This window comes from Puma concolor, chromosome D1 (genome assembly GCF_028749965.1).
Source record: "Puma concolor isolate L17-30 chromosome D1, mPumCon1.1.hap2, whole genome shotgun sequence".
Classification (NCBI taxonomy): Eukaryota; Metazoa; Chordata; class Mammalia; order Carnivora; family Felidae; genus Puma; species Puma concolor.
The window spans coordinates 20,252,667-20,280,076 of NC_141676.1; the positions used below are offsets into that span (position 1 = coordinate 20,252,667).

Below are 27,410 nucleotides of genomic sequence, written 5' to 3' on the forward strand. Positions count from 1 at the left end.
AGGGGAATGTTTTCCATACTCTGTCCTCTCTCTGCAAGCAAAAGCAGGTCGCTGCCCTCCATGGCTTTCTCCCCCAGTTCATCCCTCTGCACCGCATACCTGCTGAGTTCTTTGGTTCAAGTTGTGCATATTGTTGTGTTAATTCTCATAGCAGTTTTCTAGGTGTGCAGGATGGCTTAGTGTTGATCTGGCTGTATTTCAGAGATGAGAGACACAAAAAAACCTTCCATGCTGTTCCGCCATCTTGGCCCCCTCCAGGACCTGTTTATGAAGTTAGGAAGAGTCCTGTTTGGGCACCAGGGTGCTGCTTTCTTCATCAGCCCATTTATCAAATCAGTCTGGTGACTGAGAATAGCTCTTGGATTTACCTAGTTCAGGTACGTGGCCTGACAATACCTGCTGTAGTTCTTTTAATGGAGATATTAGTAATTTAGTAAACACCAAAATACATTGGGAACCATGGTCTCATTCTTAGAATGGGATATGTAAACTTTGCTAAAAGTTAATAACTCTAATGTACCTTTTATACAAACCCATGGTTGACTGCCAACACCTCCTAATCAGGTTACTGTAGGTGGTGAGGCAACATTTCTGGTATATTCTGTTCCTGCTCCTCCAGCCATGCCTTCTCCACTTTTGAGCTTCATCCTTGTCCAGAGTTCTATTATTATTCATCTTTAGGTTAATAACAGAGATCTATGTGTCTCTTATCAATATGTCTTCCAGATTCAGTTTTTCATGAACAGGTGTTCTATTTCAATTAGAACTTACAAATGTTGTTTGTATTGCTTCTGTGTTTTTTAAACTGTTAATTGCCAAATTTAGGGATTTTTGCTGCCTGAGAACTGTGGAAGCCAGGATCCCTATATTCTGCTGTAGAATGTCTTCTTGGTGCCTGGGAAGAGTGTCTTCTTTGATGAAGATAAGAACCAAATAATGGTCATTGTGAAGTCCTTGGGTCCCAACACCCTGGAATGAATGTCTCCTTGATGTTGACAGGATTTAGGAGGCTAACTACAGAGTCAAAAATCATGGTGATGTTTGTAGACATGAAATTGAACATTCAGAATTTCTGGATATTTCCCTATACTGTTTTAATGATAGCTCTGATATTTACTATTTATTTTTGGTTTATGGGGCTATTTTTTATTCTTATTTCTTTCTAGACCACTAGGCTTTCCATTTGGATATCCATTTGGATATCTCTTTGGAAAGAAATATGTTCATGGGTCATATCTTTGTAATCTTACCATTGGTTCCCAAATGGTGATCTGTGAGCCAATACTAACTATACTACATCAAAATTCTTTGAGAGAATTTATTAAAAAGTATAATCCCTGAAAGCTTACCTAGAATTTCTCATAAATTATATATGGGGTAACGCCTGTGTTTCTAAGGAAGTTCCTAGGATATTCTTATATGAAGCTGGGTTGAGAAATGCTGATCTGAATGGTAGATATCCCATTTAGGTTTGGTGGAGTTTTAGATTTTATAACAATAATAATTACTAATATGGTAATACTTATTGGACATTTATTATATATCAAACATTTTAAATGTCTTGTGGAACATATATATTACTTTTATGAAGATTACTATAATCATATGAGGTAAATATAATTATCACCCTCATATGGGGAAACAAAGCTAACTCAGAATCACATATCTAATGATTGGAATTTAAGCTTATAGTCAAAACCATTCAATCCTAAATAGTATGCTACCTAAATGTAAGGAGCAAGCACTGGTTCTAACTCTTTCTCCAACAGAGTGACCTTGGAGAAGACATTTAAATATTCAGGAAATCTGTGGGTTTTTTTTTTTTTTTCATTTGTAAAATGAGTGTGTTAGGTTAGGTAATTTTCTAGTTTATTTTAGCTCAAAAACGATGCTTTTTGTATGAAAATGATTTATCTTTAAGAAGCATAACAATGAACTAATCTCTAATGTATGAAACATTTATACACAATTTACAGAAGTATTCATGGAAGTGTAAACCTTCAGTACACTTTGGCACCTTTCACACTAATCTTTCATTTTACGAACACTTAATATATACACTTTCTGCTCTAAATATTGAACTGCAATTCTCTCTTTTGCTACAGTGTAGGTATCTAGTTATTGGGCTTATCTATGACTCAGCTCTGCGGTTCCCGGGATTAATGTACACTTTGACTTTTCTTTTGCCATTTCTAACTGTCCTATAGTGAAGAGACTTTGCCAAAAGTATTGTTGTCTTAACACTTGAATCACAAGAGCATTCCTAACTTTTTGTCTTCTGTATTCACTGTTCTGTGGGTCAGAAATGGAGTGGAACAATTGTATAATTTCTTGTACACTACACTTCATAACATGGTGGCATTTTGTTGTGGTGGTGGTGGTTTTTTGTAAATGACTTGCTGTTTCCACCCAGCTTCCTTCCCACGGACTAGACAAAATAATGGTACTTACCAACACTTCTTTATTAACCTGGGAAGACTCTGTTGAAATTTAGTTCTCACTTTTTAAAAGGTGATTACGCTTTTTCTCAGGATTTAGTTTTTAAAGCATTTAGACAGCAGGGTAGGGGAGCATACAGAAATCAGACACACACACACAGATTACATATGCGTATATATATAAATTATATATTATGTGTAATATACTATTTATATTGATTGGTAATGATTTTTATTTTCTGATAAGCTCATGGCACAAATTGTTCAGGAAAGTTTCCACTATCACAAATGTTTATTGGTGCTTTTTTTTTTTTCTTCTGTTCCAGAAGACATGCTTGCTCTATGGTTCCAGGTTCCATGAAGTGATATGTTACAAGACATATCGATCTGCAACAGAATCTGAGCATTTTTTTTCCAGTCAGTGCTCATGAAAAGGAAGTACAAAGAGTAAAGAGAGTTAAGGTGCCATTTAAAATTCTTTTATGGCCTCTGACTAATTTTCTTAAAAAATGAAACAACCCCCCTTTTACTAATGTTAAATGTAACTCAGTCAAATAAGTAAAGTCTGATTATTTTAGAAGACTTTAAGATATAAGGTTTTACCAAATCATTCCTTTAAAATACTCCACGTAGTTATGGGTTTTGAAGGTATATTTGAAATCATCATTAACATAAAGAGTCATTGGGACCACCAAAGTTAACATTTATAAGTGACCAGAGAAGCTTTGTGAAAATTAATTTCTCCTCCAACCCACAGATAAACGTTTCCATCTGGCTAACTTGTGCACGTTATCTAATGTAATGTTATTTTCTGATTGATTAAATAGAGGACTTGAGACAAAATTAGCATTGGAAAGAATATCTCATTTAAGATGCTATACTAGAGTATTATTATTTAATCTATTCTTTTACTACAAACAGGGCTTCATTCATATAAATTTTGTGTATGTTGTGTTGAGTGTCATAGATGAGCTCAAAGAGGAAGCCAGTTCCTATCCCTAAGGAGGTTGGAGTTCATATGTGTGCAGTGGCCTCATGTTCTTTTTATTTTTCTTTATTTTAATTTTTAAAATTTATTTTTTTATTTTTTAATATAATTTATTGTCAAGTTTGCTAACATACAGGGTATATGGTGTGCTATTGGCTTTGGGAGTAGATTCCTGTGATTCATCACTTACATAAAACACCCAGTGCTCTGGGTGCCTGGGTGGCTCAGTCATTTGAACGTCTGACTCTTGATTTCAGCTCAGGTCATGATCTCGCGGTTTGTGGGTTCAAGCCCCACATCGGGCTCTGCACGAACAGCACAGAGTCTGCTTGGGATTCTCTCTCCCTGTCTGTCTGCTCCTCCCCTGCTCATGCTCTGACTCTCTCAAAATAAATAAATAAATATGAAAAAAAGTGTAAAAAAACCCACCCAGTGATCATTCCAACAAATGCCCTCCTCAATGTTCATCACCCATTTTCCCCATCTCCCTCCCCTCCTAGTAGCCTCATGTTCTGATCTTTTTAAAATATAGTTCTGATTGCAAATAGTCTGTATCATATTCCTATGACAGATCAAAATATTTGAGAACCATGTATTTTCTATACCCAAACTACTTCTGAGATTTCCTTATACTGTTATCAAAGGCATGACTATTCTTTGGAAAACTTATTGCAGTTTTGGGTTTAAAAAATTTTGATCAAGGGTAGTATAAAGTATACAGTAAAGTATAAGGTTATAAATATCTTTAGAGAGGTGCAAATGAAATACTGTTGCTTTTCAGAAATAACTTGTATCTTGCAGGATCAAGGAGGAACTTACAGAAGCAATGACATTTGAAATAGACCTCAGATAGTATTGATAGTGGCAATTGATGATTGCCTAGCAGGCATTGTTTGCTTAATTGTTTATATACATTATCTTAGTTTGTTCTTCAAATTCTGTGAAGTAGCTTCAATTATTTAAAAAGTGAAGAAGAGAGACATCACAAAGGTATGCCGTATACCTAACTGGGGATGGAACTGAGGATTTGAGGATTTAAACTGAGGTATGTTTGACTCTGTTTTTTTTTTTAAGTTTATTTATTTATTTTGATAGAGACAGAGACAGCACAAGCCATGAAATGGGTAGAAAAAGAGGGAGAGAGAATCACAAGGCAGGTTCAGCACTGCCAGCACAGAATTTGACACGGGGCTTGAACTCGTGAACCCTGAGATCATGACTGGAGCTGAAACCAAGAGTTAGACGCTCAACCAGCTGAGCCACCCAGGTGCCCTTAAACTCTGTTTTTAAATTCACTATATCTATTGTATTTGTCTCAGTAGAATTAAATATGCAGAGGGGAGGGTATGAGGAAGAATATTTGAGACAGTGGGAGCAGTATGTGCAAAGACACAGACTGGAAAGCACAGGAAACAGCAGAAAGAAGTTGATTTGTTTGGAGCTATTGGTGTGTGGTTAATGAGAAACAAATTTGGAAACACCATGTGGGGCAAGTTGGTGAAAAACCCTGCCTTGCTTGCTAGACTCAAGATGCTGACTCCTATCTTAAGTGATACATTTATTGGTAGTTAGGGCTCACGAAAGGTAGTTAGGGCTAATGGGATCAGTATATCAGATGTTGGAGACTGAGAGAGTCATCACAGGGTTAGAACTTTGATCCAGGAAAGCTCCAATGAGGATCTGAACTGCAGAGATGGATGGAGGAGGCCAGGATATGGAAGGAAGTACCAAGGTGCAAAGATGAGACCATGTGACTTAGTAGATACAGGTTCTTTAGGAAGAGACCCCTGTTTAACATGGAACATCATGATTTTGTACACACTGATTCGGATGCCTAGGTGGACATTTTCAGGAGGCATTTGGAAGAGTTTGCTTGGAGGCCGCCACCCAACTGTCTTATTAGGAAAGGAGTGCTGTATGTAACAAGAATTTCGAGTGAAAGACAAAGCAGAAATAAATCAGCATTCTTTTGTTCTATGGGAGACACTGTTCTGCGTGCTTTACTACAGTAATCCTATGAGATAAATACTATTAACTCCATTTTAAAGGTAAAGAAATGGCTTACGAGAATTTGCATTTTGCCCAAAGTCTCAAAGTATTAGTAAGTAGTAGAGCTAAGATTCAAACTTAAGTCGGCTTCATAGAGGGGCCTGAAATCATCAGTCTTTGAAATTATTGTTCATTTATTCATTTATTATTTATTTTATTTGGCATTTATTTTGCCCAAAGCATTACTCAATCTCCAGAAAAAATTATGTGGAAAAGGCAGTCCAATACAATGCTATTCACATATATTTTTAAGAGAAAAACCCACAAAATGCTGCATATTTTCTGTGGATACTTGTAAAAAGATTCTGGAAAAACACACAGCACATTGGTAACAATGCTTACATCTGAGAAAAGAATCAAGATAGGCAGAGAGGTTAAAGAAAATGTATGTCTAGTGTTTTAATTATATGGAAAATATATTCATGTATTATTTGTATAATTAAAATTTAATTTAAAAATGAATATTCCTGCCTGCAATATGGCTTCCCTTATGGGCATGATTATGATATAAGGAGTCTGAATCAAGTAAAGGAAGAAATAGGATGAATTTATGGAAATTATCTTGAACAACTTTTGTGTTAAGTGAGAGACTTGTTTTTTTTTGTTGTTGTTATTGTTGTGGGAACACGAATGGCTGCTGATATCCTCTGAAGAAAGTCAGGCAAGCTTCCATTAGTTCCATGAGGCACAGCCAGTTAGTTGGGCAGACCTCATTTTTCTGAGGAATGTGTCAGGCTATTCGTAGTAGCCTGAGTGGCAAATTTGCCAGTAGGAGTCTTGGTGTAACTTGCTCGTTCATGTGGTTGGAATCACTGAAAGTCAGCTGAGTTCATTTGTAAGTGGGCTGACACCTGAGTGTGGCTCTGTCTTCTTTTGAGCTTCCCCACTGAGGGCCTCCTTTAGCCCCTTCAGCCTCACTCATGCCCCAGCCCTGGATCCACACTCCAGTTATAATTGGCTTCTGCCATATAGTCTGATTTCGGCCCCACGAGGTTCTCAAATCTGCTGTTTTCTTTACTGTGTTTCCTCTTAGCTCCTTAATCCTTCTCATCTTTCCAGTCTCAGCATAGATTCTATTGCCACCAACGAGTCATGTGCATCTCACTTCCCACACTAAACGGGGTATTTCCCTTTCTGTGCCCCCTCACCCCAGACCTCCTACACTGTTGCACTCCCTTCTCTTATCTAAGGCATTTCTCAACTCTGGCTGGACAGCAAAATACAGTGAAGCTTTGAAAAAGATGAATGTTTGGGTCTCACCTCAGACCGATTGCATCTGAATCTTCAGGATTATATATGGGTATTTACTTTGTAAATCGTGCCCATCATATAACTGCAACTGGTACTCCTTGATATTAAGTACGTTAAGAAAGAGGGGCTCTGGTTATCTGCAGCTGTTTGCTTTACTGATACTGAAGACTTTCTCACAGTCGTCAGTTGTGTGGCCTTACTGGAGTTACCAGGATGATGTCAAAAAGACAGAGATCTCTTCAGCTTGCTTAATTTAAAGAAACATTTTTTACATCATATATTTTCTGGAAGAAGATGAAGGGGCATTTAAAATGAGGCTCAAAAAGTAAATATACACGATAGCTTATGTAAAGCAGTCTCTCATTGCAGTATCTTTCACTATCCAGGCTAGTTCAGCCTCTTCCCATCACTATACCAACTCATCTCTGATGATAGCAGTAGGATGAGGTATTACCTACATGGAGAAAGGTATATAATACTCAGGTTTGTCCTCTAGAGTCTCATTCTTGATCTCATGGGCTCTTAGTGTGAAGAATCTACCAATCAACCTTTAACTAGTTGTTGTTGGACTCAGACATTCCTGATACCCTGGGGCTGAGTATACTGCTCAAAATCTTGTGTGTCCTTTCAACAGTCCATATCCACAAATCAAAGAGAAGAGCTTAGTGTATAAGAACCCTGGCTCTGGGTTGGGGGGCCAGCTCTGCCATTTCAATGAGCTATGTGCTTCCCTATGCTTCCTATCTATAAAATGTGGAAACCATAGTACTGTATCTACCTCATAAAGTATTAGCAGTGTTAAATGAGTTAATATACATGAATAACTTAGAAGATTTATACATAAGTAACTTAGAAGATTATCCAGTGTGTTGTAAATGCTTTAAAAATATTAGCTATTTTAAAACTCTCAAGGATTAGGTATTCATCTGGGGTACATAAATGTTATAGAAAAGTATGGGGAGGATGAAGAATTAACTAATCATGGATAATATAAAACTGGGAAGGATAAAATGCAGTACAAATATCATTGCAGACATTGAAGAAGATTTAAAACAAATGCAGTTTGAGAAAGAAAACCTCAGCAGGAGCAGATTTACCACTTTCACTGGCCCCTTACTGGATCCTGGGAAAGTCCTAGCAGTTTTGTATTTATAATTCTGTACTCTTTTTCTTAAAAAGTCTACCTTAAATTCTATAAAGTTTAGGATTTGTAAAACCTGCATCTTTTTTAAAATTCTTTCTTTTTTACATTTATTTATTTTTGAGAGACAGAGAGAGCACAAGTGGGGAGGGGCAGAGAGAGAAGGAGACAGAATCTGAAGCAGTCTCCAGGCTCTGAGCTGCCAGCACAGAGCCCGACACGGGGCTCGAACTCACATGAGCTCACAAACCGGGAGGTCATGACCTGAACTGAAGTTGGACACTCATCCAACTGAGGCACCCAGATGCCCCTGTAAAACCTACATCTTATAAGTCAAAATGAAAAACACCGTTCAGGAAAATAAAACAGTAGAGGAATTCAGGCCAAATTGGTGAGGTGGATGTATAAAATATCCATTGCCTACTGACTTCTGCCTTTTAAACTGGGGCTCAGAATAACCACAGTTCCATTTTCATATGTCTTTTTTTTTTAAAGCTTTTCTAACAACTTCCTAAAGGAATCAGTTTGCCCTATGTGTGGACATGTTAACTCTTATTTTTTTCCCTCCTTAATTGCCTTCATCTTAAAATATGAGGAAGAATTAATTAACTATCCTGATGGGGGAAGAAAAGTTAATAGCAATTTTAATGAGTGTAACCTTAGCAGGATTTGTAATAACCCTGAAAAGATGGTGAAGTCACTTCTTTCTCCACTTGACTCTCTCACCTTCTGTGAATGTCTGTAAGTGCTGATTACAAGTGATTAATTACCTACTGGAAGGCTTGTCTCCATCTCATCTTCTTATCCCCAAACCAACTGCAGTCTGAAGAGTATACTGAGAACTCTACATGCAAAACAGACAAAATGGCCTTTTCTACAATATAAAGTGCTTACAAGACAGAATTTGATGAAGAGCATTTGGCTAGAGCTTTTATAACAGCACAGAAAAGGCAATGAGTTGTGTGAGGCTGGCCTTGAAAATTTCATCTGAAATGACAGAAAATATGGTAGCCATGCCATAGGGGTGAGACATTTGTTCTACCAAAAGGCAGTGAATTTTTTCCTGGGACCATTCTCCAGACTGTAGTGTTGGAAAGAAGAGCCCAAATAGAGCCTAGTGTTATTACTGAGTGTACCATTCAGAGTTCAGAGTTTGGAGCTTGTGAGGAAATTGGAATTTGTTGGGGGGAAGAGGAACAGAGGAGTAAGAATTATATAGGGAAGGAAGGTCAGAAATCTGCCTAGAGGTACACTTGATTCTTTGGCAAAATACTAATCAGTGCATGCACAGAGTGAGATTCCATATGGCTCAGTAAGGAACAACTACTGGAGAAAGAACAACTACTGGGAAGTGGTGAGCTGACCAACACTTTTACGGCGCTGGGAGAACATTCATGTTCCATCCATTCAGAGCAGAAAGACCTTGTTGAACATCCTGTATGTCCAGTAGAGAACCTAGATTGCCATGCTCCAGAAGCAGGACTAACTTAGAGTGAATGATATTCTAGAATCACTCTGACTTATCACAAAAGCAGGATTTAAATGGATTAAGCTATAAGTAAATGTGTGAAGGCATTCAGAACAAAACCAATATCATATTGAAGAAGACAACAAAAGCCAGTTTGCATAACAATGTAGCATCCGTTATATTCATAATACAACTAAAATATGTGAGACATGTGGAGAAGCAGAAAAAATATGTTCCATAACTAAAAGAATAATCATTTAGTAGAAATCTTTTCCTAAATTGTAGATATGATAGAATGGTCAGATAAGGACTTTAAAATACTTATTATAAATATGTTCAAGGATATATGGGAAATATATATACCTATAGTGAAGGAAAATAAGTATAATAAAGAAATGGAAGACGTAAAAGGATCCTAATGGGATATATAGATGGAAAACCTAATATCTGAAAAAAAAAACTAGATAAAATTAACAGCAGATTATTCACTACAGAACAAAATATTATTAAATTAGTAGAAAAGGGAAAAACAAACTATATACACTGAAGTCAAAAGAAGAAAAGCTGCAAATAAATAATAGAACTTCAATGACTTGTCAGACTATACCAGACCATATATAATTGGTCCTTTGTATGTGTAATTTGGAGTTACAATGGGAGTGGAAGAAGAGATTTGGGGGCAAGAAAAAAAAAAAAAACCTTTGAAGACAGAGCTGAAAAACTTCTAAATTTGATTAAAAAATATAGGGGCGCCTGGGTGGCTCAGTCGGTTGAGTGTCCGACTTTGGCTCAGGTTATAATCTCACAGTTTGTGAGTTCAAGCCCTGCATCAGGCTCTGTGCTGACAGCTTAGAGCCTGGAGACTGCTTCTGATTCTGTGTCTCCCCCTCTCTCTGCTCCTCCCCTGCTCACATGCAGACTGTCTCTCTCAAAAATAAATAAAGGTTAAAAAAATTAAAAAATATAGAGAGCACATATTTATGAATATCAAAAAAGGCAAGAAAGATGCACTCAAGTAAAACCATATCCAAGCACATTAGGGTCAAACTGCTGAAAAAATTTGGTGAAGAAAAACATAAAAGCAACCAGACAAAAATAGCACATATAGAGAAATAATAATAAGAATCATTTTATCTATTTATCATAAAAAAATGCAAGCCAGAAGACAATGAAATGACAACCTTAAAGTACCAAAAGAAGAAATTTTAATGTAGAATTCTGTATAGAGTGAAAATGTACTTAAAATATGATGGCTAATGAGAGATATTAAAGGCCAGTTTTTGAAAAATGAAAGTCAAAAGAATTTATCACCATAGATCTGCACTATATGAAATGTTAAACTTCTTCAGGTAGACGATAAATGATATCAGAAAGAGCAATGGAAGTGGTAAGTAGGTGGGTAAATGTTTTCTTATTTTAAAATTTATTTAAATGATACTTAAAGAATAATGATAAAAAAGTATTTATACATGCCTAGAATGCATGCAAAAGTAAAACTTATAAGAATAACAAGAATGGGAGAGTTGAAGATAGAAGTGAATCACTTTGTAAAGTTATAACAGAAGTGGTATAATGTTAAATAAAGTGGTATAATGTTATTTGAAGGTGGAATGTGATATAATAAAGACATAGATTTTAAACCCTGGAGAAACCACTAAAAAGCAATGTTAGAACTAATAAAACATTCCAAGACAAGGTAGGTTGCTAAATATTCCTTAATTAATAAAGAGAAAACCAGAGAAAGGAGAGAAATAAGGAATCAGGAGTAATGAGGACAAAAAAATTCCCAGGATATTAGACTTAAAATCAATTCTATAGGGGAGCCTTGGTGGCCCAGTCAGTTAAGCATCTGACTCTTGGTTTTGGCTCAAATCATGATCTCACAGTTCATGAGTTCAAGCCTTGCGTTGGGCTCTGTGCTGACCATGTGGAGTCTGCTTGGGATTTTCTATCTCTCCCTCTCTCTCTGCCCCTCCAATTCTCATGCTCTCTTTCTCTCTGTCTCTCTCTCCCTCCCTCCCTCCCTTCCTCCCCCTCACTCAAAATAAATAAGTAAACTAAAAGTCAGTTCTATAAATCACCATTTTAAATATCAAGAAAAAGTTTCAACTAAAGAGCAGAGTTTCTCACACTAGATAGAAAAGCAAAACCCAACTCTATGCTATACTCAAGAAGTGCACATTGAATATAAAGGTACAGGTAGGTTAAAAGAATGATAAAACTTACACTGTGACAATACTAGGAAACCTGGTATGTCTGTGTTAATATTATAAAATACTTCTAGGATAAGAATTATTGTAAGAAATCAAGAGGAATATTTATAACGTTAAAGTGGTTAATTAATTAATATATAATATTCTTGGCGTGCCTGGGTGGCTCAGTTGGTTGAGTGTTCAACTCTTGATTTCTGCTCAGGTTACGACCCCAGAGTAATGGGATCGAGTCTTGTATCAGGCTCTGTGCTGAGACCCTCCCCTGCTCGTTCTGTCTCCTGCACTCTCTCTAAAAACATAAAAATAATTAAAAAAGGATATGACATCCCAAAATGTGTCTGGATATAATAACAGTGTTTCAAATACATAAAGCTAAACTGATGGAAAGGAAGGAGAAATAAACAGTTCTACAATTATGGATGTAGATTTTAATATTCTTTCACTAAGTGGTATAGTAAGGATATGGAATATTCGAACAGTATTATAAACCCTTTCACCTAATTGGTATTTATAGAACATTATACCTGACAACTGCAGAGTATACATTATATTCAAACTCATGTGGAACATTCACCAAGAAGTATCATTTTCTGAGCATAAAACAAATTTAAATAAATTTAAAAATATTAAAACTTCAGAGTATGTTAGCTAATCATAACTGAATGAACTTGAAAGTTAATAAAATAAAGTATCTGGAAAATCTCCAAATATTTGGAAATAAAAAAAAAACATACTTCTAAATAACTCATGGGTCAAAGAAACAGTCACATGGAAAATTAGAAAATGTTTTTAATGCAATGAAATGAAAACACAGCATATCAAAATTTTGGAGTTGTGCTCATATAGTTCCTTAAGGAGTTTTATAGCTCTAAATGATTATAATAGGATGGAAAAAATATCAAAACCATTGATAAAATCTTTCTCCTTAAAAAAACTAAAAATCACATTAAACAAAAAATTATAAGGAGCTAAGTAATGATAAGAGTAAATATTGATGGTGGCACCTGGGTGGCTCAGTTGGTTATGCGTCCAACTTCGGCTCAGGTCATGATCTTGCAGTTTGTGAGTTTGAGCCCCTCATCGGGCTCTGGGTTGCTGACAGCTCGGAGCCTGGAGCCTGCTTCACATTCTGTGTCTCCCTCTCTCTCTGACCCATCCCCCGCTCATGCTCTGTGTGTGTGTCTCTCTCAAAAATAAATAAACATTAAAAAAAATTTAAAAAGGGGACTGCTTTTAAAAAAAAAGAGTAAATATTGATGAAATAGGAAACCATCAGTTGAGGAAATCAATAAAAACACAAGTTTGTTCTTTGAAAAGATTATTAAAATTGATAACCCTATGGCTATACTGGTAAAGAAAATTGGAGCAAAGGAACAATGCACAAAACTAAAAGGCAACCAATGACATGGGAGAATATTTGAAAATGACATATCTGATGAAGGGTTAGTATCCAAAATCTATAAAGAATTTATCAAACTCAACACCCCCAAAACAAATAATCCAGCGAAGAAATGGAAAGAACACATGAATAGAGACTTTTCCAAAGAAGACATCCAAATAGCTAATAGACACATGAAAAGATGCTTTACATCACTCATCATCAGAGAAATACAAATCAAAACCACAATGAGATGCCATCCCACACGTGTTGGAATGGCTAAAATTAACTACTCAGGAAACAACAGATTTTGGTGAGGATGCAGACAAAGGGGAACCCTTTTGCACTGTCAGAGGGAATGCAAACTGGTGAAGCCACTGTGGAAAACAGTATGGATGTTCCTCAAAAAATTAAAAATAGAACTGCCTGACAACCCAGCAATTGAACTACCAAGTATGTATCCAAAGGATACAAAAATGCTGATTTGAAGGAGCACATGCACCCAAATATTTATAGCATCACTATCAACAATAGCCAAATTATGGGAAGAGCCCAAATTTCCATCAACTGATGAATGGATAAAGATGTGGCATATATACATACAATGGAATATTATTACTTGGTCAACAAAAAGAATGAAATCTTGCCATTTGCAACATGGATGGAATTAGAGTGTATTACACTAAGTGAAATAAGTTAGAGTAAGACAAACATATGATTTCACTCTAAGTGGAGGAAAAATAAAAAGAGACCAAAGCAACAAAGTCTACAAAGGACCAGAGAACATCACCGGAAACACCAACTCTACAGGTAACACAATGGCACCAAATTCATACCTTTCAACAATCACTTGGCATGTAATTGGACTAAATGAACCAGTCAAAAGACATCAGTTATCAGAATGGATTAAAAAAAAAAAAAAAAGATCCATCTATATGCTGCGTACAAGAGACTCATTTTAGACCTAAAGACACCTGCAGATTGAAAATGAGGGGATGGAGAACCAGCTATCATACTAACGGATGTCAAAGGAAAATTAGAGCAAAATGACGCATTGCAAATATTATGAATAATAAAGGGACCATCACTAAGGACAAATAATTAAGAATAATATAAGAATATCGTGAACAACTTTATGCATTGGGAGGAAGTACACAAATTTCTTGAAATTGTAAATTACTAAAACTGACAAAAGATAGAAAATATGAGTAGTCTAATTTATTAAACTTATTGAATTTATAGTTCAAAATCCACAAAGAAACTTTCAAGTCTACATGACTCTACAAATAAAGAAGAAATAGTATCAGTTTTACATAAACTTATTATATGAGAGTAGGGTAGCACTGACACCCAAACAAAACAACACTACAAGAAAATGTTATAGGCCAATATCCTTCATACATTATAAATGTATAAACTCTTAGCAGTACATTAAGAAATCAAATATTTAAACATACAAAAAGTATAATATTACATAATGCTCAAGTGGGGTTGAGTTTGATAAATTCTTTATAGACTGAAGATACATGAAGAAAGGAGAAGCCGTGTACAAAGAAAAAAGTCATAATAATATTGATGTTTCCAATCTATGAATATATTATCACTCCATTCATAAGCTCTTTAATTTCTTTCAGCAATGTGTTGTAGTTTTTAAACTAAAGGTCTTTAACATGTTTTATTAAATTTTCCTTTAAATAATTATGTTTTTAAATAAATAAATAAATATGGTTTTTAGCTAATTTTAAATGGCATTTTAATTTCATTTTCCAATTGTTCACAATAGCATATAAAAATACATTTGATTATTGTATATAGATCTGGAATCATGACAACTTCCTAAATTCACTTACAGAATTTGTGAGAGAGAAGATACATTTATTTGTTCCTTATAATGCGCGGCAGGGGGCAAGGGAGGGGTTGAGATTTTCAAATCTAAGTGTGGTATATCTGTAGGTAATTTTGCTAAATAGCTTTTATGAGGTTGAGAGATTTCCCTTTAATTCCTAATTTGCTAAAAATGTTTATTATGAATGGACATAAAATTTTGTCAAATGATTTCTCTACATCTATTGAAATGATCATATGACTTATATTCATTATTCAGTTAATGTGGTGAATGGCACTGATTTTCAAATGTTAAACCAATCTTGTATTGATTGATTTTTTTCCCTTATGTATTTATGTATTTCCTGCTTTGTTGCATGCCGGGTAATTTTTGATTAGATGCCAGGCATTGTGTATTTGATTTTGTAGGGTGATGGAGTTTTTATGTTTTCTTAAGTATTTTGGGAACTTTGTTATGGAATACAGAAGTTACTTGGAAAGAATTTGATCCATTTGAGACTTACTTTTAAGGTGGTAGACAGTTCCTCTATGTCTAATTTGGCCCTGTCTTGGGGTAATGCTCTTTTGAGGGTCCTACTAGATACTCTATATGTGATGAAATTGGAATACAAAGTATTCTTAGCCCTGTGTAAACTCCAAAACTATTCTATCTGATCCTTGGGATGATTCTTTCCAAAGTGTTGTATAGTTTTCTCACATGTAGTCACTGATTATTACTCAGATGAAGACTCATTAGGTGCCCTTTGCAGATCTCTGTAGTTCTCTTTATGCAGCTCTGTAAATTTTAGCTGAAGTATAGCTTTTGAATTCTGAACTCTGTATCCTCAAGTAGGAAAGTTTGCCAGGCTTTATTAATGCCATTCAGAAAATTGGGGCAGTCTTAATGCCATCTTGTGTTGCTCACAAGATTATATGTTGAAGCTCTAGTCCCTAATGTGACAGTATTCAGAGATAGGATCTTTATTAGGTAATTAGGTTTAGATGAGGTAAAGAAGGTGGGGCTCCCATGATGGGATTAGTGTCCTTGTAATGAGAGGAAGAAACCAGAGCACTCTCATGCTCTTGTTCACATGCTCACTGTCTCCCTCACTCTCTTTCTCTCTCCCCCACCCCCACCTGCTCTGTCTGTGCTATGTAAGAATACAGCAAGAAGGTAGCTATCTGCAAGCCACAAAATGGCCATAACCAGAACTTAATTATGCTGGCACCCTGATCTTTAACTTCCAGCCTCCAGAGATGTGAGAAATAAATTTCTTTTGTTTAAGCTACTCAGTCTATGGTATTACAGAAGCCCAAGATGACTAATACAGTTGGTCTCACCATATTTGTTTTCTTTATTAAGAGGATCAATGGCCATCTCGCCTGTTGTTTAATGTATGAAAACTGATGTTTCATACATTTTGTCTGTGTTTTTTAATTGTTTAATGCAGGAAGATAAATTTATTCCCTGTCACTCCTTCATGGATGGAAGCAGAAATCTCTTCCAATTATATTTTGTTGAGCAAATACAAATTCATTGTAATAAAAACTTATGTTGAATTTTGATATACAGAAACCTGATATTAATTATGAAGAATTCTAAGAAGTTAGAAACTTTAAGATGTGACATCTTTCTCTCAATCTCTTCCTCAACTTTTACTGATTTGAATGGCATAAAGGTTTTGTCTTTTTTTTTCATGTCAGCTAATTAAATTAAAATATTATTCGTGAATGAAATTCATTCTTCTTCCTATTTAGTATGCAAATGGAAAAATTTTGAAGATTCTTAGGATACAAGGTGATCTTGTTATGATCTGAGAAATTAGAAGGTAATAACACAGCCTTCCAAGATAAAGAGTAAAGATTGCTATGTATTTCATTAAGAGTTTTCTCAGACTTTAATGTCCCCCTCCTCCATTATAGATATAGGTAGAATAGTGCTCTTGAATTGAGAGTAAAATTGGTGATAAGGCATATTGGAAGTTATGTCCCTCATGAAATTGTTTTGAAAGCCTTTTTTCTCTGTAGGTCACTCTTGGTTCATCCCATTGCTTAACTCCCATGGATACTGTGAAGTTAATAAATTCTATTAACATTTTGACAAAGATTCATTTGTTATTTTGTTTCTCATTGCATCCTATAGGCCAGAGTCATCATATTCTAAAATAAGTCTTGGCTGCATTCTTAATGAAAAATAATACATTCCCACACCAAACAATAATGACTGTACCACTTTCTCAATTTAAAATGATCCCTACCTATTTTGCTTTTCCCTGAAAGTAGAAAAACAAGAATTGTGTTTATTAAGTCTACTTTAAGCAAAGGTTCAACAGTGAAACATAAAGCCTTCAGAGCAATCCTTCCATGACAGATTGGAGAAGAAAGAAGAAAAAAAATGAGAAGGCTTTTCCTGAAATTGGATTTTAATTTTTCACCTGCAGAGAAGACCTCTTTTAGACATTACTTTAGACCTCTGTGAATGATTTTGTATTAGGTCTTAAAATGTATGTTTTTTTTTAAGACTCCCCTAAAGGGGTTTGGGTGAGAGTAAGCAATCGGATAGAATTCTTATGCATCCACATCCCAGATTTTGCCTAACTTTAGAAGTAGGCTGTCTTTCTGACACCTTTCACTGCAGTTAACAACTTATGCTCTGGGAGATGATGAAAAGAGGTAACTGTGCAGACAGAGACTTTGGGCTTCAGACATTGACTGGCTTCTTTCAACGTCCCCCTTTCAATTTTGCCATCTTTCAGGGTTTTGTTTGGTATTTGATAGAGCTTTTCAGAGACTTAACAGCCTTTCAATAACAAGTGTAAGGAAAGGAACATGACCAGGATTGACTGTGTGTGTGCTGTCTGGACTCAAAGGCACATGAAACCTCTTGCCTTTCTTAGCACTTAACCCTTTGTAGTAAAAATACCATGATCTCTTGTTACAAATCAAACTAACCTTTATAACCAGTTCCCCACCCTGTTGAAGATAAAGGGAGAGAGATTTTCTTTCTTTCTTTCTTTCTTTCTTTCTTTCTTTCTTTCTTTCTTTCTTTCTTTTTTTTTTTAGCCCATTATGACCGTTGTCATGTTTCTCTCTGAACTTTAGTATTTAGAGATAGCTGAGGGAATCCAGAGGAATTGGAAATCAACGTGTGTGGTAAAATTAAGAAAGAGCTACCATTTCAGGAATTTATTTCATCCCACCTGGCTGAGTTCCCGGGTTCTTGATCTAGGCCTCATTTAGCCACAGTAATTCTTTGTCCTTCTCTCCAGCTGTCATGGATAGGACAGCCTTACTTTCTTAACAGCTCTGCCAATATTTTTTTCTCCGTCTCACTTGGAACACTAAATGATAAGTTGAGAGAAGCTAGCTAATTTTTCTCTTCATTTTCTACTTTGAGAAATGAAATACCAGCTACCTGGTATTGGTTGTAGTCTTTTCTCTGGTAGTAGTCTTTCATATGCCTTTATCTGTTCTAGATAATGAGATTTGATAGTTTGTTCTAATGTACCTGATTGGAGAAATCCATGTAGCTGCATTATATACTGAGTAACATTCCTTTGTTGGTGATAATTCTGTATGATACCCAGTAATGTGAAGCCCATATACATGGAACAGGGGTGTAAAGCCTCTGATTTCAGCAGAAAAACACAAAAATGCCTTAAAATAAAGAGAAGCCTTCACTGAGGTTTGGAAATAAATGCAAAGCATCAGGGAAGAAGATACTGTGTGGAAAGGGGAGATAAGTTTTCTTTTAGTGATTGTGCTGCTACACTTCACATTTCCCATAAAATAGATTCTTGTGTTCAATGAGTACAGCAACGTATGGCTAATCTACTTCTTCAAGAGTGAAAATTAATAACAACACAGAGTATGGAGAAAATTTATGAAAACTCAACAACGTTAAGGAGATTAAAATACAGCATTAAAACAGGCTAATAGTCCTGTTTGAGAAGTTAGTCACTGTAAAGGACAGAAATAAAAATGTGAACTTATGTAGGGGCCTCTCAGTGTCTCCATGAAAAGAGAACCTGACTCTTTTTCTTCTAGGAAGCTCTTCCTGGTGAATGATTAACTGTTTCACTTCACATATGTGAATTTATTCTCATGAATTTGTGTTGGCATCAAGAATATATACACATTACTGCCTAGATATATGAGAATGTTTAATTTTCTTTATTTTCTGAAATGAGTCAAATCTTTCTTACGAACCCTATGTCACTGTGTAGTAGGGTACATGAGTTTTTGTGTCTATAGGGGTTTGGAGAGCTATATAATTAGTAAATATCTAGGGGAAACATCTGAAATTTACCAATTATTGATGGCATTTCAGTCTCTTTCAGTTTAAACAGTCTTTTGGATTTCTGATTTTTTTGGATACAGTCACTCTTTTAGATTTTATTTCCTTTTCCCTGCTTCTCTCTGTCAGTGTCTAGAAATTAAGCCTCCCATGGATATTGTCTGACCTTTGGAGACATAATGGTGGCACATGCAAATGGAGTCTATGGTTGTGTCCGCCTGCCTCCACTTATAATGATCCTGCTCATTATGGACACTGTTTCAACCCCAGGCCCTTGAATTTTCCTGCCTGTTCAACACTACTGTGTTTCCTCAGTGGGACACCTGGATATTTCTAGATCATACTTGTATATTACACTTAGGCTTGAAACCCACGGCTGGTTCCTTAAACTCATATACTTAGTATAATATACCTAGTATAATATACCTAGTATAATATAATAGTATAATGTACCTTAAAAACTACATCTTTCAGTATGTTGGACATGGTTGGGGCTTCTCCTAGAGACTTTCAGTCTCCCTCCAATGCTGAACTGGTGAATCCTGCCATCATTCTTCCAGTGCTGACGATCTCCCACAAGAGCTATGATACTTTGACCTTCTCTTTCTAAGATTTTAGTTTAATGAGGAGAATATGAAGACCTGTGCATATCACCTCCTCAGGTTCCCTCTCTGTGTCTTCTCATATTCCACAGGGCCAGTGGAGATTGTTTTTCTTCTTTTGTCTGTTAAGGACTAATTATATTTTCTACTTGTGCCTCTTTGCCTAGGTCCTCAATGGCAGAGGGATTCTCAAGGAGATGCTGGCTTACTAATAAAGAAATATCCAAAAATAAAGCTTTGTTACACACAGAATATATTGCTTAGGAGCAAGAAAAATCTGGATTGGGAGTCCTTTCTCCAACAAAGCAGAGAATAAATAAATACTTACCCAATACAGGAATTTTTCCTACAGTATAACTGACAAGTAGTTATTCAGGTTTTACCTGTATTACTGTAGTGGCCAACTGTTTCCTGCTCCAGGGGTCAGTCCATTCCAGAGGTGAACAGGTGTATTTATTTTCATGCATTATGTGACCATAATAGGTTGTAAAGGACTCAGAGCAGGGACTTTAATTAATTCTAGTTTGCATCCTTACAGGTCCAACATAGTGCTTTATACATAGAAAGCTCTCAGCAACTGTTCGCTGAGGTAATGAATGAATTCTGTTGAGGCACATTCTGCCGCTATAATTTTTATCTTTTGGTTCTGATTCTGCTTCTTAATGCTACAGTTTGACAGTCCTTCAGATATATGTAGGCAGATACTATATTTTTACTTAAACATTTTTGGGGCAGGACAAATATTTCTATTTCCTTCAGGTGCCCTGAAGATGATTTTCACACCATTCCGGTCATTTTCATTTGAATTCTTTAAACAGAAAAGCAGAGCATAGCTCTGTGGTCATATCTAATGGCATAATCTATTACCAGCAGAAAACATAGCAAGGAAGTTAAAAGAGAAAAGGAAGAATTTTGCATATATATTAAAGAAAATGGCTTGGAAAAATAAGTTTGCTAGTAAATAAAGAAGGGCATGAGATTAATGTGAGTCTAGAATGTATATTTTAAGATTAATAAAGCATTTTGGTATAGCCTCTCCTGAAATTTTACTTGCAAATTTGAATGGAATTGGCTTGGGTAAAAACTGAATCCCACTGTCTCAAAAACCACTTAGAAGAATGTGAACAAAGGGTAATGAGAAATAGCCAGTATTTGGGGTTAGGGTAGTATCCAGAAACCACTGGATTGGTGCACAGCTCGTCCTGTGCACAGTTCTCTGAGTGCTTGGAAGGATGAAGTAAAGAGCTAGCAAATACTTGGGTTATTGGCCTTTGAAAGTTCAGAGCTGCAAGCGTGAGCAGAGACTGAGTGGAAACAGGAAGGATGCTAATAAGACACAATGAAAGTAGATAGCCATAAATTCACACACATGAAATGATAATTTGGACTGCCTCAAGATGAAACCAAATGCCAGGATTCAGCACTTCCCACTCTGGTTTACATGTAGTTTAATGGAATATCTGTTCAATGAGGGGTATAAGTATGAGTGGTTCAGGCAGATCAGAACCTGCAAAGTGGTCAAATCCAGACACATTTGTGTCAACTCACTTATGGTATCTGATTCAGTGCCTCTGGTAATCTCAGTACTTCTAAAAAGTTAAAAATCAATAGTAATAATTAAAAAATACTAGAGTTTTCTTCATAGAGCTTGATATGTTCCTTAGAGTCTCATAAAATCTTTGTGGCCTTGATTTACTTTGGCAATGTGGACCTAAAGCTCTGAATACTGTTTTCAGCTCGTATTTATAATGCTTCCCAGTCTCAGCATCAACTGACAGTTGACTTCTTTATGCCTGTTTGTCCCTAGATGCACTATTGTACTTGAAACTTTCACATTTCTTTCTCAAAGTGCTTGCTTCCACTACTTAAATATTATAGAACTGTTTCTTTGCAATAATAGTTACATAATTGTAAAGCTGGCTAAAAATTGGAAACAATTTTAGGCATTTAGCTGGTTGGAAGATTTGCGATGTTCTTTGTCTGAGATCACCATCTCATTTATTGTTCAGAGTAGGACATGTTTAAGAGCAGGAGGGGGTGCTATCATTGGAACACTGAGATACTTGGACAATAGGCCTAAACTGACATTTTCCTGGAAAAACTACCTTTGACTAATAAAATGGATTCCTCTAGGTGCTTTAGTGATTGTACCCGTGGCTATACAGGCCCTTATTTCTGAGGGGAGATAAATTTTTTGGAGTTATTTGTCTCTGCCTTTCAACCAAAATATATACAATGAACTATCTCTTATGTTTTGGAAAATTCTTTCCTAGCTTTGAACTCTCAAATATACCTTGCTTGCCGCAGAGCTTAGTTGTGTATTTACCCTGTGCATCATAGCAGACTGGGGTTGGAGTGAACTTCTACAAGTGAGCTGCCCAATTGAAGAAATACAGTGTTACAATGATATCTGGGAGATGGATTACTGAGATAAAGGTTACAGAGTAGGGTACATTTTGGGAAGTAAGATATAGGAAGTATAGCTTAATGTCAGGCCACATCTGAACTGCCTGTGTACTGACACGAGAGGATCTTGCAATCAGAGTCTATGTACATGAACTCAATTAGTGTAAAAAAACCTATTTAATTCAAATCATAATTGAAAGCCTAAGGATAACCAACCAAATAGAGTAGGGACAATACGTTTTTATTTAATTTTTGAATAGATATAGCTTAAAAGCTGGCATTTACATTTTAATCCCTCCGAGTGTGCTACTAAAAATCTTAGTATCTTTGGTCATGAAAGTCATGGAGACAGTAAGACTGAGAATTACAAATGTGATGGTCTAATTCCTTAGAGTTAAACCTTTGACAAGTGAGAGGTTGAAGGGCAAAGGACGGTTGGAGATAGGGCTTATCATGATTTGGGGGCAAAGTTAAGAGTATGTGACTTGGGCCTTTTGACTGTAAGAGAAACAAACAGGATCTTGAGGGAGATACAAGTCTACCAGATGCCTTAGAATTCCAAAGGGGACACAGTGATATTTGCTAATATGTGAAGCGTATTGAGCATTAATTAAAGGGCCTGCTGTATGTACTTAGGCTAATGCAGATATCCTCACATTGCCGAAGAGAACATATGCTGTGCAGGGACCCTGGGGATACAGCCTGGGCCCACAGTCTCTGAAGACACAAAAGGACAGTCAATCTGCTCAGGCAGCTGCTTCCATCATAGTTATTATAGATAGGACTTGTGCTATTATTTGGATTTTGAGAAGCCCAGGAATTGATGAGAGAATAATTGAATCTCAAGTTTGGCACTCCCTCCGCCCCCCGTCCTTCCTTATGATGCTTGAAATCTTTCCAGAACACTGACCCTGTGTCCTCTCTCTTTTTACCTTATAGCTAAGCGTGTTCAAAGAGTTTACTTTGTCTTTGTTTTCTCTTAGATTTTTAAATATGCTTTCTGTCCCCACTGATTCTTTGAAAGGTCTCTTAGTGGACTTATTCAACTACTTGTTTATATTTGAGTTATTTTCTAGACAGTAAGCTCCATGCAGGTAAGAGTCGGGCTGTCTTGTTCATCACCATTTCCCCATCTGGCATAATATAAAGCACATTACTAAGCATAGTATAAATATTAGTTGAAGCAGTGAGTGAATGAATGATCTAATGGCTCTAGCCAATGAATATTAAGTAGTCCTTAATCCATTCATAGAAAGATTTTCTTTCTATTTCAGTAGTCCTTAAAAGTTGGCATTTAGAGTGTTTGATTTTCTGTCTTTTTGTCTAACTCTGTGTACTTTTCTGGGTGACCTGTCCTTGGATAGATATTTGTAGATGGCTCCAAAATGCCATGTCTAGCTGCAAGCTAAGACCTTTGTCTTCCACATATTGGATCAATCTGTCCAACTATCTGCTGAACGTTTCCACATGAATAAGTGGTCCTCTAGCCTATATTTGGAAATATCCTGTGGCAGAGGATTCTCCATAGATGCTTCAGGCTATGTATTTCAGTGAACTAAATGTATCTTACAGTACTATCTATTCTTCATCCTGGTTTTCCTTAAGATTATTCTAGATAAGTTTAATCTTTTGTCAATTTTTGCCACTACAATTTTCATATGTTCTAGTTATTAAATAAAGATTTAAGATTTGTATTTGTGAAAAATGCAGAAGAGAAGGTTGGAGCCTCTTATAAAACATGAATTCTGCAAGCTTAGTACTTTGGCTAAATAATACTTCTGAGCTCCTACTGTGTGTCAAGTCATGTGCTAAGCACTTCTACATAAATTATCTTTAATTCTCATAAAAGCTCTGCAAAATAAATGTTATTAGTCATATTTTACAAATGTAGAGACTAAAGCTTAGGAAAATTAAATATTTTGTGCCAGTCATACAGCTAGAATGTGCCAATGCTCTACTAGGTCAGATTGGTTCAAGCCAAAGCTCTTATTTAATCCACTATATACACATTCACTGGACCTTTCTGGATTTAATGAAATCAGTGGTCTTGGCATGTTTCTTAGCAATATATATATATATTTTCTTTTTTCTTTCTTTCTTTCTTTCTTTCTTTCTTTCTTTCTTTCTTTCTTTCTTTCTTTCTTTCTTGCTTGCTGAAACTTCCTATACCTGTCTGTCTGATCCTCTCTGACTCTCTGACTGTACCTCTCTGATTCTTGCTTGCACATTAGCTCTGAATCTGACGAATCTCTTGTTTTTTTCTGTCTCTTTTTCTTGAGATGCTGGAATGACTGAATAGAATAACTCTGATTCAGAATCAGAAAACTTTTCCATTTCAGGGGTTTTATGATTCATCATCAAGGTGGTAAATGGGAATCCTTGGGCAAGAATATGAGCTCCTGGGGGTGGAGAGTGAATGAGTCTGTTCTGATATAGTCAGGTTGTGCTTTTCTGTTATGCTGGACTGCAAGGAAATGGAGAGGGTAAGGAGATAAGAGGTGTGAGAAATGACATCCCAGAGGGACACAAATTCAGGGAGAAAAGTGAATGTTCTTGAATTCATGGAAAGACACATCATTGCCCCAGTTTTTTGTTCATGGCCTGGGCCACTCTCATCAAGGAAGGGGGTGACTTCAGTGAAAAGAGGCAGTCAGGAGAAGAGAACAATAACGCTGAGTTTGAAGGGGGAAAGTCGCAGGAAGTGGTTCATATGCTTCCCAATTACTGGTCCTTTGAAGCTTCCTGTTAAAATTGAATCAGGGCATTTAAGAAGATGGGAGTCAGAAAAATACCACTGCTAACAATAGCCAATATTATTATCACTCTTGTTGTTGCTATTTTTGTTGTTACCAAGTGCTTTTGTCTTTGATAGCCACTGTGCTAAGACCATGATACCCATGCCTCACTGATCCTCACAACTCCTACACAAAATATATAGCTTTCTCTATTTTAAAGTTGAAGAAATTGAGGCTTGGGGATGTAAAATGCCTCACACAAAGAACAGCAAGAAAGTGGCAGAGTTGTAGAGAACTTCCACTATACTGTACATCCTTGGTATATTTCCTTGGAATATTCATTGACTTGGTTGCTCATATGCTTCATGAAACCTGGGAAGGATCGTTTAGATGTTCTTCTACCTTCTCTGGGTTTCATGCTAGAATCTCAGCAGCACTGAAGGCCACAAGGCATGCGCCCACATTCACACACACAGACGTTACCTTGCTCTCCCTGGCCAATTAATAGTGAGGATACATTATCAGAGCTAATAGGACTCAAATGAAGAAAACTGGTCAAGTGAAACCCTGTAAATTGGTTTGTGTGTTTCCTCTGTCTCTTTTAATAGCTGATGCTAGGGATTTTCATCCTTGTCCAGCCAGGCTACAAGAGAAGGGATTAGTGTAAATAACTCCCAGGACAGTGATAAGAGTGCAGCCAGCTGCTTTGATGGACCATTTATTAGCATGACAGGGATTCAGACCTGGAACAGGGAGATCTTTCCTCTGAAAACACCACTTTGCTTCAGAAAGATGACCAAACCCCATCTCCCCCTCCATGTCTTGTCTTCATTTTGTTTTCTTCCTTTCCTTCTGTTTCTTTCTGTCACTATGAGTTTGCCAACCCCTCCCAGTGTGAAGCAGGCTTTTTGTCTTGCAATGAATGAGGTCTACAGTTCAAGGGGCAGACCTTCTTAGAATGCATGTTTCTTTGAGCAGCAGCAGCAGCAGCATAGTGTGGTGAAAACCTCAAGGCTTGATTCTCAGGCTGGCTTCTCCACTCAGTACATGTGTGATTTTGACTGTGTTGCTTAACTTCTCTGTACTGAATTTTCTGACTCCCTGGCAAATGGGGATTATAAAACCACACATCTTGTAGGTAAATATAAAGGCATTGAGAGCAGTGCCTGGTACAGAGTTAAGTGGTTAATGCATGTCAACTGCTGTTACTAGTGGAGAGAGGGAATGAGCTTAAAGGAAGGAAGGGTGGGATATTCTGTTCTCTCTGTTCTGTTCACCATTTCTGTGCTTTTGTTTCCCATTGGATGCTATAGCAGCTCTGCTCTGGGTGCAAGACCTGATTTTGTATTTCAGTTCATGTTATATATATTATACATATTATATACATATAGTACATATGATATACATATAACATGTAAGTGATCAGGTGAGCAGGGCTTAAATGTCTTGGATACCTGTATCTTGTCCGGCATTAGTCTTTCCCTGGAGAAGTCCTCCAACAAAGGACAAAGCTGAGTCAATGCACATTCTTTATGGCAGTCTTTGAAGATTTTGCTTTAGTCTTCCTCCATGTGGTGGTCTCCTGATGTTGGATTATAAGGAGGTTTCCTTTGTCTTAGCTAAGGGTAAATTTTCTTGGACCCTCATTGACTTAAGTACTGGAGGGTGGGGAGCAATCCTAGCTAACGATCTTTAAAGGAAGATCATATTGAAGAAGGAAAGATTTTGCCTTACTGCCCAGAGCAGAACAGGGGTAGGCCACCCAACTAAGGTCTTTTTTTTTTTTAATTTTAAAAAAAATGTTTATTTGTGTTTGAGACACACACACACACAGTGTGAGCGGGGGAGGGTCAGAGAGAAAGGGAGACACAGAATCTGAAGCAGACTCCAGGCTCTGAGCTGTCAGCACAGAGCCCCATGCAGGACTCAAACTTACAAACTGTGAGATCATGACCTGAGCCAAAGTTGGCCACTTAACTGACTGAACCACCCAGGCGCCCCACCAACTAAGGTCTTCTTAAGGGGTGGTGGTGACCTAGATAAGACTGGAAAGTAGTCTTTAGCCCAACTAATTTCTTAAATGTTGTGAATGAAAATAAGAAAATTTACTCATACATACCAAATAAAATCTTAAGAGGCAGAGATCTTGGATATAAGTCAGGAATCTATCAAATGTCCTTAGCCTTGACAGATCACATCATTAACCCTCCTTGGGGATAAGTAAGTGGGGGAAAGTCCAAGGCAGAGAGGAGGAGTGCACAGGGCTTTGTGGAAAGGGAAGTTAATTACCTACAGAGCAAGAAAGGGGTGTAGCAGGCCGACTCCGGGATAGAGCAGTATTTCTCAAACTAAAGGATAAAGATACATTCTCAGAGGTCGATGGGTTCTTTTTAAGAGGTATCTAATTGTATGTGATAATCCAAAAAGAGCATATAGGCAAATTCTAGTCTATCTGTATAACCCTTTCAGGAGTCTCATTTGCATTTATGCTGCGTCTAGTAGTACTTTTCAAAAATCTTAAGTTATGATCGACAACAGAAGTAGACATCATACAGGTAATACATTTGTTCCAAAGGAAGGCCAAATGATGCTGTGGCAGTTTGTGCAGTGGTTTGAATAA

At 36.6% G+C, this 27,410-nt stretch overlaps 1 long non-coding RNA gene across 2 annotated transcripts in view; it reads left to right on the forward strand.

Annotated features, from left to right (window-relative positions):
• The first annotated feature begins 2,769 nt into the window (after positions 1-2,769).
• LOC147576543 (uncharacterized) overlaps positions 2,770-27,410 on the forward strand; it is a 266,331-nt gene continuing 241,690 nt past the window's right edge. For both annotated transcript variants that reach the window (XR_015241419.1, XR_015241420.1), the window contains exon 1: positions 2,770-2,900. This is a non-coding gene — a long non-coding RNA (uncharacterized LOC147576543). The remainder of the gene's footprint in view (positions 2,901-27,410) is intronic.